Source organism: Ictidomys tridecemlineatus, chromosome 9 (assembly GCF_052094955.1).
Source record: "Ictidomys tridecemlineatus isolate mIctTri1 chromosome 9, mIctTri1.hap1, whole genome shotgun sequence".
Lineage (NCBI taxonomy): Eukaryota > Metazoa > Chordata > Mammalia > Rodentia > Sciuridae > Ictidomys > Ictidomys tridecemlineatus.
In genome coordinates this window covers 2,346,774-2,362,650 of record NC_135485.1, presented here as the reverse complement: position 1 = coordinate 2,362,650, position 15,877 = coordinate 2,346,774, and the positions used below count along the sequence as shown (strand labels likewise).

Genomic DNA, 15,877 nt, shown 5'->3' with positions numbered 1-15,877 from the left:
GCCTCTCTAAAGACCTGGAATGTGAGAGGACAGAGTGGTTCTAAAGGGCTTCTTGTCAAGCACAGCTTCTTAAGTATGAATGCAGCACTGACGCCCTCAGTGCCCAGGAGCGCTTCAGAGGGTTCCAATGACACAGCCAGCTGTTGTGACCACATCAGTATGAACACCTCCTCTGTGCCAGGCACTCTTCTAGGCACAAGGGAAACAAACAACAGAGACAACAGCCCGCCCCCAGGGCCCTTGCTGCAGAGCACACGGCGGCAGTGTGTGGACAGTGAGAACCAGGCAGCAAGCCAGGCGAGAGCCCACTGGCTCACACCCCATCACCCACCTCCTCTGCACTCACCTCTGCAATGTTTTCCCACACCCACTCCGCATGGACATGAGGCTGGGAGCAGGGAGCACAGGGCTCCCAGCTCACAAGTTGAAAGACTCAAATCACAGTGCCCTGCTTCCCTGCCCTGCTGTACACACATGTGCATATGTGGTCCCCTCAGGGTTTCTAGAGACTTGCTCTAATTTGAATGTGGTTTGTCCCCACCAAAACTCATGTTAAAGCCTAACTCCACAGGGCAAAGTTATTGAAAGGTAATGGGTCTTTTAAGGGGTGGGGCCAAATGAGAGATGATGGGTCACAGGCAGGAGGGGGAGCAAGTTTGTCATAAGAGCAAACCTAGTCCCCACTCCTATTTCCTCTCTTGCCATATGATGTCATCTGCCATGTTATGACAGTCAGAAGATGCTGACTAGAGGCCAAACAGATGGGGCCATTCGAACTTGGACTTTCATACTCCAAAACTGTGAGTCAAATAAACCTCTTAAACTTACAGAGCACCCAGCCTCAGGTATTTCCGTTATAGCAGTGGAAAAGGGACTGAGACAGAATCCACAGCAGTGTGTGGGGGCCAAGCAAATCCCTGCACTGAGCCAGGGAATGAAGGGGTATTCCAAGAACCAGTTAGGCTGCAATGTTCTTAGATCTCTCCATGTGTCAGAAGTTATTATTTTTGACCATGTTACAGTCTGGATCCAAAGGCCCATGTGGGAAAGACTTGACCACCAGCCCATGGTGCTACTGGGAGATGGTGGAACCTTCAGGAGGTAGAGCCTAGCAAGAAAAAGTGAAGCCATTGGGGTGTATCCTTAGAGGAATGCTGGGACCTCAGCCCCTTCCTGTCTCTTTGCCTCCAGACACACGAGGCAGACCGCGCTGCTCCATCACGCTCCCTGCCAGGATGTGCTGCCTCGCCAAAAGCAGTGGCGCCCAATAACCACCGACTGGGACCTCCAAGGCTGTGAGCCACAGCAGACTTTCCTCAGGGGACCCACCCCTCACGATCTGTGTGTGGGAGACTCACAAAAGGCCACAGCTCAGTACCAAAGGTCAGTGGGGACTACATGGTCACCATAGGAGAGCCTGCGCCTGATGGACATGAGGCTGGGAGCAGGGAGCACAGAGCTCCCAGCTCACAAGTTGACAGCAACCTTGACCACCTCACAAGTTGACAGCAACACTCCGAAAACAGTGAAAGGCTGGAGGGGGAACCAAACACGAGAAGACTGATGAGAGCCCACCAGGGAACATTTCCCAGGAGCCTACAGCAACAGGGACGTTTAACCTCCAAGAAAGGAAGCTAGGGCCCAGCTTCACTCTCTATCCTCAAACCCCACCCCCCACCCCTAATCCCTTTACCTAGCTGAACCCAATAGATGCTGCCAGCCCACCTGCCAGGATAACCAGTAAGGGAGCTGTGGATCCCATCCACCCCACCCCAGGATGCTCCCAGCCAGCCCACAGCAGAGTGCTACAGGGCTGGGGAAGCCAGCCAGACCGCTCCCCTGCCCCACTGGGTTGCCTTGCTGCCGACTGCATGTGACCTGCATGTACAGACAGCACTGCCTTCCCAGAAACAGAGGAGCAGGTGACACCCTAGACAGATAAGCAAGGCAGGGCAGAAGCCCCCAGTTAAAACCCAATCACACAACAGAATTTCAAAGGCACAGGAGAGGGGACCCTGAGCAAAGATGACCTGTTACCACACCTGTTTTCCATCCCCCTGGGAAGCGCATCTGCACGTCTCCTCCTGTCCACATGTTCTCTAGATGCACGTTACTGTCATCTACCTCTGCCACCCGACCCCTGCTCCATGGCCCTCATGCTCTAGCAGTCCTTGTCCAAGGAAAGCCCTTCCTTCAGGGTAGCAGAGCACTGTGAGGAGCACAAGCTGAGAAGGACATCACCAGTGGGGCCTACAGGAAGCTCACGGGTACTGTTCCTCCCTGCAGGAGCCACGTGCAGAGAGCTTATCTGGAGGAGAGTCCAGGGCATAGCTTTGGCCTGATAGAGTGTCGCCAAGGAAATCTGTGGGAGACCTATAAGGTTGCAGAGACCCTGCCAGCTGTAAGTGAGGGGTCAGAAGTGACACCAGATGAAAGCAGCCCCTGAATTCTGAAAATTCTCCTGGCAGAGAGCAGGGTGGGAAAACGGCTCAGTTGCAAACAGGTACTATCTCTGAGGAGGCGGCAGGACAGCTGGGAAAGGGGAACCAGAAAGACAGAAGGCTGGGTGGGGGCCATTATTCACAAACCTTGAGGTCTAAGGGACTTCCAACGAGCGAGTCTGGATTTCAGGATCCTGTACCCCAACTCCTGTTGACCTCCTACTGTGCCTCACTTGAGCATCAAGGTCTCCACTGGTATTCTGTGTCCACCATGACTGCATCCTGGGTGTGGGTGGGTGGGTTGATAACTCACCTCAGTTTCATCTACAGATCAAAATACAGTGCTCTCCAGGAGCCAGGCACCCGTCCACTCCTGAGCAGACTGAGCTGAGCTCAGGGGAGGGCCCAAGGGAGCGTGCTTGGTACAGGGAGGGACCAGCAGTGAAGAGGGCTATCCTGCCCTTGGCAGCCCTCCCCTTGAGTACAGGCCGACCTAGCAACCAGCTGAAGGAAGCCATCTTATCTTGTGATAAGATGTCCCTCACAAGATCAGGTTACAAGAGGACTGTGGCTTTTGTCTTGCTCATCCTCTCCCTCACCCAAAGGGCTCTGAGCGGCCTTAATAAGACACCTGCATGACAAGGAACAGACGCCTTTCCAGGAGCCAACGAGGCAGGACGACTGCCAACAGCAGTGCTGGCAACCCCAGAGGCAGGTCTCCTGTCACCACCAACAGCCACAAAGTGAGCTTGCAAGGGCTCCTGTCCACTACCGCCTGGCCATCACCTTGACCATTGCCTCACCAAGGCCTCATGGAAATCTCTGACCACTACACTGTGAGCTAATGAGCACTGGCTACTAGAAGTTGCTCTTTGTGAACAAATTGTTGTGTACAAGTAGATCATGCAGCTTACAACGCAAAATATGAATATTACCATTGGGTATGCTACCATTCCTACTATAAACACATAAAAATAGTGTATTTCTTTCTAGGTAGCAATGCATAATTGGGTATTTTCAAAAGCATTCTCCCAAGGGAGAGAAGAGGGGATCATGAACTGAAATTGAATACCATGCATGTAAGAGTTTTTTGGGATGAACCTAACTACTATGTATAACTATAAGTTCTATTTTTAAAAAATAAAAAAGCATTCCCCAAAATCATGTCTGTATTGTGATGACCAAGGACACCATGCTGCATGCACCAGAAACAACGACAACAGAGTGGAAGATGTAGCCCAGGATGTGCTACTGGCTAGCTGCCTGGTCAACCCCAATCTCAGTCTCACTACCTGAGTGTGCATCCCATTTGACCAAAAAGAAAACCAATGCACAGCTCACCCTAGACCAAGCACATGGGCAAACGCACCAAGCTCCCTGAGAATCTCTACCAACAAGAAGTACTCCCCTGGGGGGTGGGGATGTAGCTCAGGTAGTAAAGTGCTTGCCTCACATGCACAAGGCCCTGGGTTCAAAAAGAAGGGAAGGGAAGGGAAGGGAAGGGAAGGGAAGGGAAGGGAAGGGAAGGGAAGGGAGGGGGAGGGGGAGGGGGAGGGGAAGGGGAAGGGGAAGGGGAAGGGGAAGGGGAAGGGGAAGGGGAAGGGAAGGAAGAAAGAAAGAACGAACTCCCTGTTTCTTGGGGTTAGGCTAATATCCTTGACAAATTCATATCTCAAAGCAGAACATGAGTGACCGGGTCTGGGAGTAGGCCAGCAGAAGAGCGCCACATGCAGTGCTCCATGCAGCACACCCACTGGGCAGGTCCCTGTGTGGGTCTTTTAAAACTTTCAGTTCTTAGGCTTTAACAGTCCAGGCCAAGTGCCAGGGACACGTGTGTTAAGTGCCTCAACTCTGGTCTCCCAGAGCAAGCCCCATCCGCCCTGTCCAAGTCAGTCCCAATCAGACATGCTCCCGCCACAGCTAAAGAGAAGCATGGAGACTCATGTTTAAAGTCCCCAGGGGCTGGGGATGTAGCTCAGTTCATAGAATGCTTGCCTCCCATGCACAAGGCCCTAGGTTCAATCCCCAGCATTGCCAAAAAGAAAGAAAAGAACTCACTCAAACAGTAAAGCAGTTCTCAGACCACGAAGCCTGGAAAACATGAATTTGAGAATGAGATAAGAGAGAGAGAGAAACTAAAGACAGGTAGCCTTAAGCAGGTCTTGCTTCTCTGGGAATATTTTGCCATTGTTAAAGCCCAGGGACACCAAAGGGAGTGGAATTCAGAAAATAACACAGCGAAGAAGCAGTTACACTAATGGTGCACTCATCCATACAGAAAGCGGAAGCACTGGCCAAGCTTAGCTGGCCCCTCTAACCTCATCCACAGCACATCACCGGTGGCTTTGCTTGTTCCTCAGGGGGCTCAGCTCCCTGCTGTTCACCTCCCCCAAGAGCAAGTCAAGCGAGCCAGCGGCACAGGAACCACAGCAAGGAGGGGCCTACTCCCAAGTGCCCAGGGCCCTGGTGGAGGCCCAGCATGCAGGGTTTTGTGGAGACGGGACCCCAGCACTAATCCAGGAAGCCTCATCAGCTCTAACCCACCAGCACTTTTCTTTGGGTGAAGAAAGTCCAGATTTAGCAGAAAAGATACTATCTTAAATTACAAAGTTCTGTTTTTCTGGTTCAAAAACATTTAAATTTTACATCTCTCTGAGTGATTCTAACCCTTTATAATGTAAAGTTTACATCAAGCAAAATCCAAAGTCTAACTAATTCACAGAAACAAGCATGTACAAGCTCCCTGATCCAACAGAAAGAAATAAAAATCAAGACAACTGGTGATTAGAAAAATAAAGACCCCAACTACATGACCCTATATTGACTGGGTTCACACATACAGCATGGACGGCACATGGCATCCGTCTGCAGTGTCAGGAGACAGACAGACGCACGGGGTAAACCAGCATCCACTGTGGCCAGGCGCTCCTGCCACAGGCCAGCCCACCCCCAGCCTGGCCAGGACTCTCCTCAGTCACTGCAGGCCTCTCCATGTGCTGGGCTCCCTAAGACACTTGGTAAATGACATTAGGTTCCGCTTCCCACAGACCAAGGACTCATGAGGGTCTCCTTTACGGCAAGAAAAGCAGCGCACGCTAGGCACACAGCAGCCAAACTTCTGATGGGATTCAGGAGAGAAGGCCAGTGGGAGAGGGTGGGTGGGCCCGTGGCACCAGCACTCACTGTGGCCTAGGGGGCCTGGGTCCTCAGCCTTCTCCTTCAGTGTGGCCACACCTGATACCACCCACCCCTGTCCTCACCTTCTCTCTGGTTATCGACCCTTCCCAGAGCCTCTCCCCCTTGGGCCACGCCCACCCTCCACATGCCTCCCACAGCGACCCTTTCCTCATGGCCTGTGACTTTTCTGCCCACTCACTGGGTCAAACTGTTGAGTGGCTTCTGTGTCCATGCCAGGTAGACAACCAGAAATGGCCCCACCTCCAGGTCCAGCAGCCACTGGGGAACACAGACGAACAGGCCAAGACCATGATGCGCAATGACTACAGGCAGGGACGAGCAGGAGGGCATCGTTTGCACGACTTCTGAAACTACCCCTCTCCCTCCTCCCCAGCACCCTAGCACCCCAGCTCAGCTGCACCTCTCCCGGAGACCCCCACCTCCACCTCCCTTTCTCTCTACACCCTGCTGAGCACCTGCCTGCAGACCAGGGCCTGCACTGTGCTTCGCTGTGCGTGGCTTTGAACCACTGCCTCCAGGGCTCTCCCCTTCAGTGCTATGGGTACACACAGGTATCCTCAAGGGTGGGAGGACCATTCCTGTGGGCAAGAACAGGAGCTGTCAGCCACAAGAAACCAGATCTGGTCACTTTAGGACACCAGCCACAAAGGTCCCAAGACCTCAAAATCCTGTGAAGTTCAGAAGTTCCCACTGCAGAGGCTGCAGCACACAGACCCGGCTCACACACCAAGGCTGCAGCAGGCTCCCAACTCCTATCCACCAGCATGCCAGCCAGGGCCCATGCCGGCATGAGCACCCCGCCAGCCCCTTGCACTTGCCTGGGCCTCAGCCTGGCAACCACCAAGCTTCAGGACAGACAGAGACATACTGAAGTCACTGTTTTTTTCAGGACATGGTCTCTACAGCTGAGGGCACCACAGTGCTACTTTTGATCCCAGAAACAAATACTGTTTCAAAATCTTTGAAATACTGAAAGGTAAACCATCCCAATTTTTCCTGTTTGTTTTTATTTCATTGTCTGCTTGTTCTTTATTTCTATTTATGGTTTTCAAACCTGTGAAAAACAGAACTATACATAGAGTTGATGGATTTAGCAAACAAAAACACAGGCTGTGCTGTCACATTTGATTTCAGATAGACGATTAATAGCCCTTTAGTGTAAGTGTGAGCAGTAGGATTTCCTCCCGCAAGTCCAGCTGTCCAGGGTCAAGGCTGTGCGCCAAGGCTGCAATGCCTCTTCCCCATCACCCCTGTCTGGGAATCTCACTGCTCGCCTCCCACCTGCTTCCTTGCACAAAATGCATGGTGGTGAGCACAGGACAGGAGAGGAGCAGGCAAAGCCACCACCGCAGCCTCCTCTCCTCAGCCCAATGTCCAGGAGAGACGCCAATCAGCTGTCCTCATCAATACAAGGGTCTCACCTGAGGCCGCCTACCACCTAGCAATCCACCCATCCACCTGCACCTAGTCACCCCTACCAATCCCAAGGGAAAACAGGTGCTGCCACTATTCACCTGGGACCTTCAGAAGTCAAGGGACTCCCTAGCTCTCAGCACCTTACTTGTTCTCAAGACAGCAATAAGATCTTTGCAAACATACAAAGCACCATCAAGCAAGTGCAGGATAAGCTGTGAGCTTGTCCAGCACACACAGCAAGACCCCATGGGAGCAAGAGACATGGGTGGCCAGAGGAGGCTCCTTAGGCAAGAGGCCTGTCCCACTATGATCCAGTCCAAGCAGAGTAGTGGGATGAACTGTGACAGTATTTGAAAACAGTCTTTCAGCTGGGATTAAGTCAAGGATCCTGAGAAGTGGCGATAACCATGGGTTATCCAGGATGGCACTAAACGCAATCACAAGTATATTAAGAGGAAGCAGAGGGAGGCCTCACTGAGAACACCACGTGGAGACAGAGGCAGAGACTGGAAAACTGCAAGCACAAGCCGAAAGATACCTAGAGGCACTTGGAGCTGGAAGAGGCAGGAAGGGTCCTCCCTCAAGCCTTCAGAGAGAGAACGACCCTGTGGACACCTTTGCCCTTCAGAACTAGGATGAGGTAGGTTCTGCTGATTAAGCCTCCAGTTCCTGATACGTCCTGACAAAAGATGCAGGAAACTCATATGAGGGATGAACTCAGGGGGTTCCCCCGCTCCTTGACCAACTGCTAACCCCCACAGTAAGGAAGCCACCCAGCTGCTAACTGCTAAGTCCACAACAGTGGTGTGGCCTGTGGTGTGGCTCTGACTCCCCCCAGGGCTGGACTGCAGGTGCCTAGTATAGTAAGGGCTCTCGCTAGTGGCAGTCTGGCACCTCATCCCAAAGTGCCACCCTGGGAAAATGCTCCCTGGGCTGCAGCTCTGGACAGTCACACTCATTGCCATCTCCCACAACATGGCACCTAGGAGCTCCCTGACACCAAGGAGCTCAGCAAAGGCCCAAGCACCCTGGAGGGCATGCCCACTCCCAGTGTTGGCACCACAGCAGAAGCCTTCCAAGAACTCCCTGGTGTCAGCCCTACCCCTGCCATCTTCCACACATTACCCATTTAATCCCCACTGAGGTCTTATTATTAACCCTCTTTCCCTCCCTCCCACCCCTTGGAACTGGGTCTTGCTCTGTTGCTCAGCTGGCCTCAAACTCCTGGACTCAATGCTTCTCCTGCTTGTGCCTTTCAAGTAGCTGGGACTAGAGGAGTGCAACACCACGCCTGCCCTCCTTTACAGGCAGAAACTGTGGCATGGGAAAGTAGCTTGTCCAAGGTAAGACAGGTGATGAGGGCAGGTGTAGACAGGGTATCTAAAGGTACTGACTGTGTCTCCCCTTCAGCTCTCAGCAAGCCTGGACAGAGCCAGAGCCCAAGGGCTGTCTGCCTCTGGAAAGGCAACGAACCACCCACAGTTCCTATCCTTAAGGAGACTGTGTCCAAGGAAGACAAGAATGCACAGTGCCACTAGTCAGATCCACCCACACCTGGGAAGGCACTCTGACCCCACTTTGGACCTAGAAGTCAAGCCTGTAGGAAGTGCTTTCTTTAAGGCAAGAGCAGCATAATTCCCAGTTTGACTTTCCAGGTATGAAACAAGAAAACTGCCAAAGACCAAGGCCTGGCTACTAACCAAATTGCCAAGAGGTTTATTAGTAAGTTGACAAATTTTCACGCATTCTCCCATGCTGCTACACCAATTTCAAACCAGGGCTAAAATACATAAACCAACCATAATCACACATTGCATAACAACGTCTCAGTCAATACAAGGCTACACAACAGTAGTTCATAAGATTAAAGCACCAAGTGACATGGTAGCTAACTCAGTTGATGTAAGTATACGCTATGATGTTTGTAGGACACGTCACCCAACAACCTGCTTCTCAGAATGTCTCCCTTTAAGTGACACAAAGGTGTACTTAAAGGTCCAAGAGTGGGCTGGGGATATAGCTCAGGTGATAGACTTCTTGCCTCACATGCACAAGGCCCTGGGTTCAATCCCCAGCACCACACACACACACACAAAAAAAAGGTCCAAGAACACTATGAAATCGGGACTAGAAGGGAGTTATCTCCAAAAAGAGGGCTACACAGGTAAGATGTGTTTGTACAAACAACTGGAGCCCAAATAAAAAGTCACAATCACCCCCAGCTTAAAGAGTCGGAGAATGGAGTTTGGGAAGGTAGGGCAGACTATAGAGTGAGAAGCAATTCAGAAAGGAGGTAACTGAGATGGTGAAGCAACACTTTCAAAATCCTGAGAGACAGCCATCCATCTAGAATTCTTTTTTTTTTAATTTTTTAATATTTATTTTTTAGTTTTCTTTATTTTACTTTTATGTGGTGTTGAGGATTGAACCCAGCACCCTGCACATGCCAGGCAAGCACACTATCACTTGAGCTACAACCCCAGCCCCATCTAGAATTCTATACCCAGATAAACTAAAAGGTAATTGGAGAGTAAAATAAACATGTTTTTGAAATCAAGAACAAAAAAATCTATGTGGTGTTTCTTGGGTATCAAAAGACTAGAACTTCAGAAAAATGATGAGTGAGCCGAGTCAGAGAAGAGGAATCCAGGAAAGAGACCCAACATGGAGGAAGAGAGCACAGGGCAACCCCAGGTGACAGGTGGGCAAAAGTCTCCGAGAAATCAGGACAGACTGTAACAGGAAGGGTCTCCCAGCAACACAAGCAGAGGGTGGCTAGTGTGGGGATATGAGGAAAACCAGCTCTGACAGATCAGTGCTGGCAACACACACGCACAGGGCTATGTGCAAAGAAAACTGTGCCCAGGGTCCTGCTCCGCTCAGGAATGAGCAGTCCTTAAGAGTCATGAAGATGTGGGTGATGGTGGCTAACTTCACCAAAAGAGGTGACATGATACAGATGAGACACAAGGGAAAGGAGGGTGGGCAGAGAGCTAATGTTTCCCTCCACCTGTGAGAGGAAGCAAAAGATAAGTCTCAAGTAAATTCTACAAGGGCAGCTCGAAGCCCAGGAGATATCAAAGGAAACAGAACACAGAACAGCATCTCTGGGGGCTGGGGCAAGTGACACAGAACAATAACATTTGATTTTCAATCCAGGAACTTAGCTTTCTGCCAAGTGTCCTGCAAAGAAAACCCAAATTGCTGCTCAGTGACACACAGAAAACAGAAAAATATATGTAAGTGGCATGTAGTGTGTGCCTGTCCTCAGTGTGTACCTCTCAAGACTGCATGAATGAGGAGAAAGATGGGGAAGGGAGCACATCGGAACACCCCCAAGAGTACAGGGTTGGGGACAGCAGGGCCATGGAAAAGGAAAGAGGAAAGAAAAATAGAAAGGCCAAACCGCATGCTCCTTTCTCATTCCTTTAACACAGACCTTAAAAAATGCAGGGAAAGGGCCTCCACACAGGGCTCCTGCCCAGAGCCCACACCAGCACCTCCATGGATGACTCTGGGGAGCTTCTGAAATAGTGCTCCCTGAAAATCATAAGTCAAGTTGCACATGCCCGGGGAAAGAGCTCATTTTTGAAGGAAGAAGATTGTTTTCATCAGCTTGCCAAAGGAGACGGTCCCCGCCACTTCCCAAAAGAGTAGTCAGATCACTGCAGGGACCCTCACAGTTGGAACTCGCGTCCCAAACAAGGTTTATCTTCCTAGGACACCAGTTTCCAAGAAGGATCCAGCTTCCCCTCAAGGGCAGGGCAGTGCAGGTGTGGCAGGGCCCTTGACAGACCCATCCAATCTGAGGAAAGCAAGTGAGACCATGCACCCTCCACACAGAAGGGGGAAAACCACAGGAACATTCAAAATGGCATCAGGAGCGATGAGTGGGACTAAACAGGAGCCTTAAAGATACCCAGGTCCTTGGGCTGGGGTTGTGGCTCAATGGCAGAGCACTTGGCTAATAATAATAAGCATGAGGCCCTGGGTTCAATCCACATAAAAATAAATAAATAAAATATATAAAAGTGGTTATTAAAAAAAGATACCCAGTCTTGATTCCTTGAGACTGTGAATGTTCCCTCTTAGGACAACAGAGACCTTGCAAATGGGAATAAATTAAAGATCCTAAGATGGGGAGTGGATTCTATATTATCCAGTTGGTCCTAATCCTAAATGCAATCCCAGCATCCTGACAGGACCAAGGCAGAGGGAAAGTGAAAAACAGAAGAGAAGGCCACGTGACACAAAGCAGCCATGAGCCCAGAAATGAGGCCAGCCTCCAGCCATGAAGAGGAAAACAGAGGGGTTCTCCCAGAGCCAGGGGAAGTGCCTGGGAGACAAGCTCCAACTTCTGGCCAACAAGTTTCTGTTGTTTTAAGCAACTAAGTCTGTGGTGCTTTACTATAGCAACAGCAAACTAATACAAGTGCTAATTACAAAGTAAACAAAATGTTTACAGGAATTCCACAAATTGAAATGAAGCACAAAACTTCCAAGCTTGCACCATGTTGTGTGCGCCAGCTGCCCAGAAAGCTCCAGGTAACTAACAACTAACACAGTCCTTCTCTCTCAGCAGGATGCTTTGCTTGGCCCACTCCAGATGACCAATAAACCAATAAAAATAAAAAACAATGGATCAGAAACCCACAGCCCCAACCTTCCCAGGAGATAAGCTGAGACTTTCCTTCCTTACTTACTCTGAGAGCTGAGACTCAGCACAGCCTTGACTCCCTCAATCTCCACCTCCAGATTTCCCATAGGTCCCTGCCTATGGCAGCCAGGCTTGCTGGGACCCAGCCAACACCTCCAGGCCTCCGTCTCCAGGACTACACCGTCCCAACATCCAGCGCCACAGCCTCTCATGCTGGCAACAGCCCCTTCCTCTATGAGACCCTACTCTAAAATAGAGGGCAAAAAGTGAGCCAGCCCCACCCCTGGATCCCCTCCCCTACAGCATGCAGGACCCAGGCAGTGCCTCCCTCATCACCTGGTGACCCTCCCCATGACAATGCACCTTGGCACCCTCCAGCACCAACCCTTGCCCTCTCCCAACCCCCCACACCTCCAGCCCAAGTCAGGAGCCTTTCCTCACCCCTTGGTTTTGACCACCTCACTGCCCTGTCTCACCTGCCTCTGCTCCTCTCTGTCACAGAAGCCTCCCTGCTTGTCTTCAGTCACAGGCTACAGTCTGAACCTGGCTGAGAGTAGGTTCCAGCCTCAAGAGATATCACAGTAAAGTCTGGACTTGCAGCTTTCAAAGACGACCAGGGGCAGGGGTTATGGCTCAGTGGTAGAGCACTCCCCTAGCACGTGTAAGGGGTTCGATCCTCAGCACCACATAGAAATAAATAAATAAATAAGATGGGGATATTGTGTCCAACTACAACTAAAATATATATATATATATAAAGAAGACCCAGACCCACGTGCACCCGCCTCAACATCCACAGGTGTGCAGGGACACCTGCCCTCAGTCAGCATGGCTTCTCCATTTGAAGTTCTCCTAAAACTCAGGTCTTGTGTCAGCCCTGTGCACCTGATATCCTTCATCTAGTCCACCAAACCACTGGGAAAGGTGCACATTTTTATTCCAATTTTTCAGGGGGAGAAAGCTCCCAATGTTTCTAAAGATGTAAACACAGTCTCTCCAGTTTAGAATCAGTTTTGCCCTCCCCACATCACTTCTGGGTTCAAGTCTCAACCCCCTTCAGGGTTTCCAAGACTTTTCTTAAGGTGGTCTCCTGCCACCAGCCACCCTCCTTAGGCACCACAGCCTGCCCTGTGCATGTGCCTCTTCTCTGTGAACTGCCAGCCAACTGCCCGCCACTGCCTGCCTGGGAAGGAAGCCCAGCCACAGGTCCCTCCCACAGGTTCCCACGCCTCAGAGCCCCAAGGTGCTGCTATGAAAATAACTGACAGGACCATGCTGCAGGTGGGACAAAGCCTCCCAACCCTGGAGCAGCCTCACAAGCAGGCCAAAGAGGAAATGGAGGTATACAAGAGCAGACCACCAGCCCAAGGGCACATCCTGGGCAAATTAGCCAGGAAGGTGAGAGGCCAGATGGTCCAACTGTGGGCCAGCTCCCCAACTACACTCCAAAAGTCTGGGACTGACTCTGTGTGTACTCCACAACTCTGAGCCCCCTCTGTCTACACTCCACAACTCTGAGCCCCCTATGTCTACACTCCACAACTCTGTCTGCACTGCCCCACTCTGAGCCTGCACTGCTCAACTCTGAGTCCCCTCTGTCTACACTCCACAACTTTCTGTCTGCACTACCCCACTCTGAGCCCCTTCTCACTGCACTGCCCCACTCTGAGCCTGCACTGCCCCACTCTGAGGCCCCTGTCCACACTGCACTGCCCCACTCTGAGCCCCCTGTCCACACTGCCCCACTCTGAGCCCCCTCTGCCACATGGCCGCATTGAGCCCCTCGGTGCACGCCGCAGTCCCCAGCCTCGCGACGGCTGACCTGCGTTCCTGCAGTGCACTTGCAGAGTTGGGTCCCTGGAGACCGCCGCTGCCCAAACAATGCGGCCGCCCGCTAAGTCCAACGAGACTCACGGACCGGACCCCAGCGCTGAAGCCCGGCCAGCTTCCCGGCCGCGTTCCACCCCGCACGACCCAGTCCCGGTCGCTCGGCCCCGGCCCGGCCCCAACTCGGAAGTGCTCCCCGTCGGGCCGGCGGGACCCCCTTCTGAGGCCCTCGGCCGCCGCCCCGGCCCCGCGCGCCCCGGGCCGCGCGAGTTCCCGGAGGCGCGGGAACAAAGGAGGCGCGGGCGGCGGCCCAGGAACAGCCGGGTGGGCGGCGGCGGGGACCGGGCGCGCGCCGCGGAAGACAGCAGGGCGGAGGCGGCGCGCCGGCCCACACCTACCGGGCCGAGCCGCTCGCTACCGCTCGGGCGCCGGGCCGAACGCGCCAACGGTCGCCGCCGCGAGGGGCGGGGCTCGGGAGGGCGGGGCTGGCCGGGTGGGGCTCCTAGGAGGCGGGGCTCCGGGACAGGCCAGTGGGAGGGGCACGAGGGGCGGGGCGATGAGGGGTGGAGCTCCGGGACGGGGAGCCCTCAGGAGGTGGGGGCGGGGCTGGAGCAGACGGGAAGCCGGACCACAAGGGGCGGGGTCAGAGGGAATGCCCCACAGAGATGGGGCGGGGCCTCTGGGTCGGGGCGGGACTTCCGCCGCGCGGAGGCGGAGCGCTTGTCCCGGCGCGGAGTGTTCACCTCCCCAGCCTCCCGCCCGCTGCCGCGGTGTTCTCCGCCCCGACGCGACTCCAGGAATGCCTTTAGTTTTCAGTGAGGGCAGCGAGATGGGAATTGTGGGTCTTTACGGCCAGAAGCGCGGCGATGACCACGTCCTTCGGGCGGCAGGGCGAGGCTGGGTGCGCCTCCCGGGGGAGGGGCAGCTCTGGGTTGGGGGGCTCCTGCCCGGGCCGCCAGAACCGCTGGGGCTGCGGGCCGCCTTTCTCTACGCCAGCTTCTCCGCCTTCTGCCCTGACCTGTCCAGATCAACGTGGCCTTATTCACCCCAAAGATCTTAAGGGAAAGTGAGCCCAGGACTGTGACGGTGCCCCTGGTCCCTCTGCTTGTCTTCTTCCTCCACTATCACAGTTTCTTTAGAAATTCTGTTCCCATTTAGTTGTAGTGACTGCTCAAAGTATTTTCAAAAATTTTCAGTCCGCTGGGCCTTTTATTGCAATATCTAAATATGGGGGGAAATCGAGCCTAGGAATCCCCAGTGGCTGGGTTCTGATCTTTTCAGTTTGGCAAACAGCATTCCACCCTGGCTAGATAGAGCCTCCTGGGCTGCATATTAAATCATCATCACCAATGCACAGCCATGACTCTCAGCCCCTCTGACTGTATACAATTAACGAGTGTAAGTCAGGTTTCATATTCCCCTTCTGTGCTTCCAGAATGACCACCAGGCTCTGCAAATGCCTGGCTTCTTGTCAGTGTGCATCTCACACATCAGCCTTGAGTTTCCACAAGTCATGTGGTACTGGCAGATATACTGGCCATGTTGTGCTCTGCCAAGCAGTGGGCCCTGAGGCACTGGGGCCAACTAACTGTCCAAAGCAGAACCGAGTCTGTGCCCTGAAACCTGAGGGGAGGGGCAGGAAAGCAGTTTGGCAGCACCCCACCCCACCAGGCCCTTCCTGGTTGTGTCACCAGCCACCTCCCACCTCTCCTGAAACTCTCCAGCCTGTCTCAGCCATCTCCTTTGACCTTGCTAGGCCAGGATACCTTTTTCATTCTCTTGCTTCCTGCTAGGAGCCACTGCAAAGTATTACATTCATATGGAAATTGGGCTCCTACTGTTCACTTAGGCCCATTTGGGGACTCAAGTTACAAGACTCCTGGAGAGTTCCCATTGGTTGGGGAAGGATGGTAGGAGGGTGTTCCGGGGGAAGTGGAGCCCCCCGGGTCCGGTAGGGACACACGTGTGTGGGTGTGTGGACCGGCTTGTTAGGGGGACGCACACGGCCTCTCACAAAATAAAACTTTGTTTCAGTTCCAAAAAAAAAAAAAAATCACGTGACTTATATGGTTTAATTTAAATTAGGTAAACAGCTGTTATAAATTTTGCTTTTAAAGGTGGTTAACAGATCTGTTTGTTTACTTTCACCTTTCCTTTTCATTATATTTAACAATTCTGTTCAAGATAATGTCTCTTTAGCACCATGGCCAGAATTCCCATCTCCATCCCAATGCCGGTGAAGACTAAGATAAAACCAAACTACAACTTCTATGATAGCTATCACAGTAAACTATATAAACTGATACATCAATCAATATAACTCAATAAGTATCCTCAA

At 52.5% G+C, this 15,877-nt stretch overlaps 1 protein-coding gene across 5 annotated transcripts in view; it reads right to left on the bottom strand.

Annotated features, from left to right (window-relative positions):
• Positions 1-14,031, bottom strand: part of Rgs12 (regulator of G protein signaling 12) — a 108,320-nt gene extending 94,289 nt beyond the window's left edge. For 2 of the 5 annotated variants that reach the window (XM_078020923.1, XM_078020924.1), the window contains exon 1: positions 13,938-14,031. The gene's annotated coding sequence lies outside the window, so the exon portion shown is untranslated. Of the gene's footprint in view, positions 1-12,188; positions 13,349-13,534; positions 13,847-13,937 lie in introns of those variants that run through there. The other 3 variants (XM_078020925.1, XM_040292736.2, XM_005318999.5) reach the window with 3 other exon arrangements.
• Between the last annotated feature and the right edge of the window lie 1,846 nt (positions 14,032-15,877).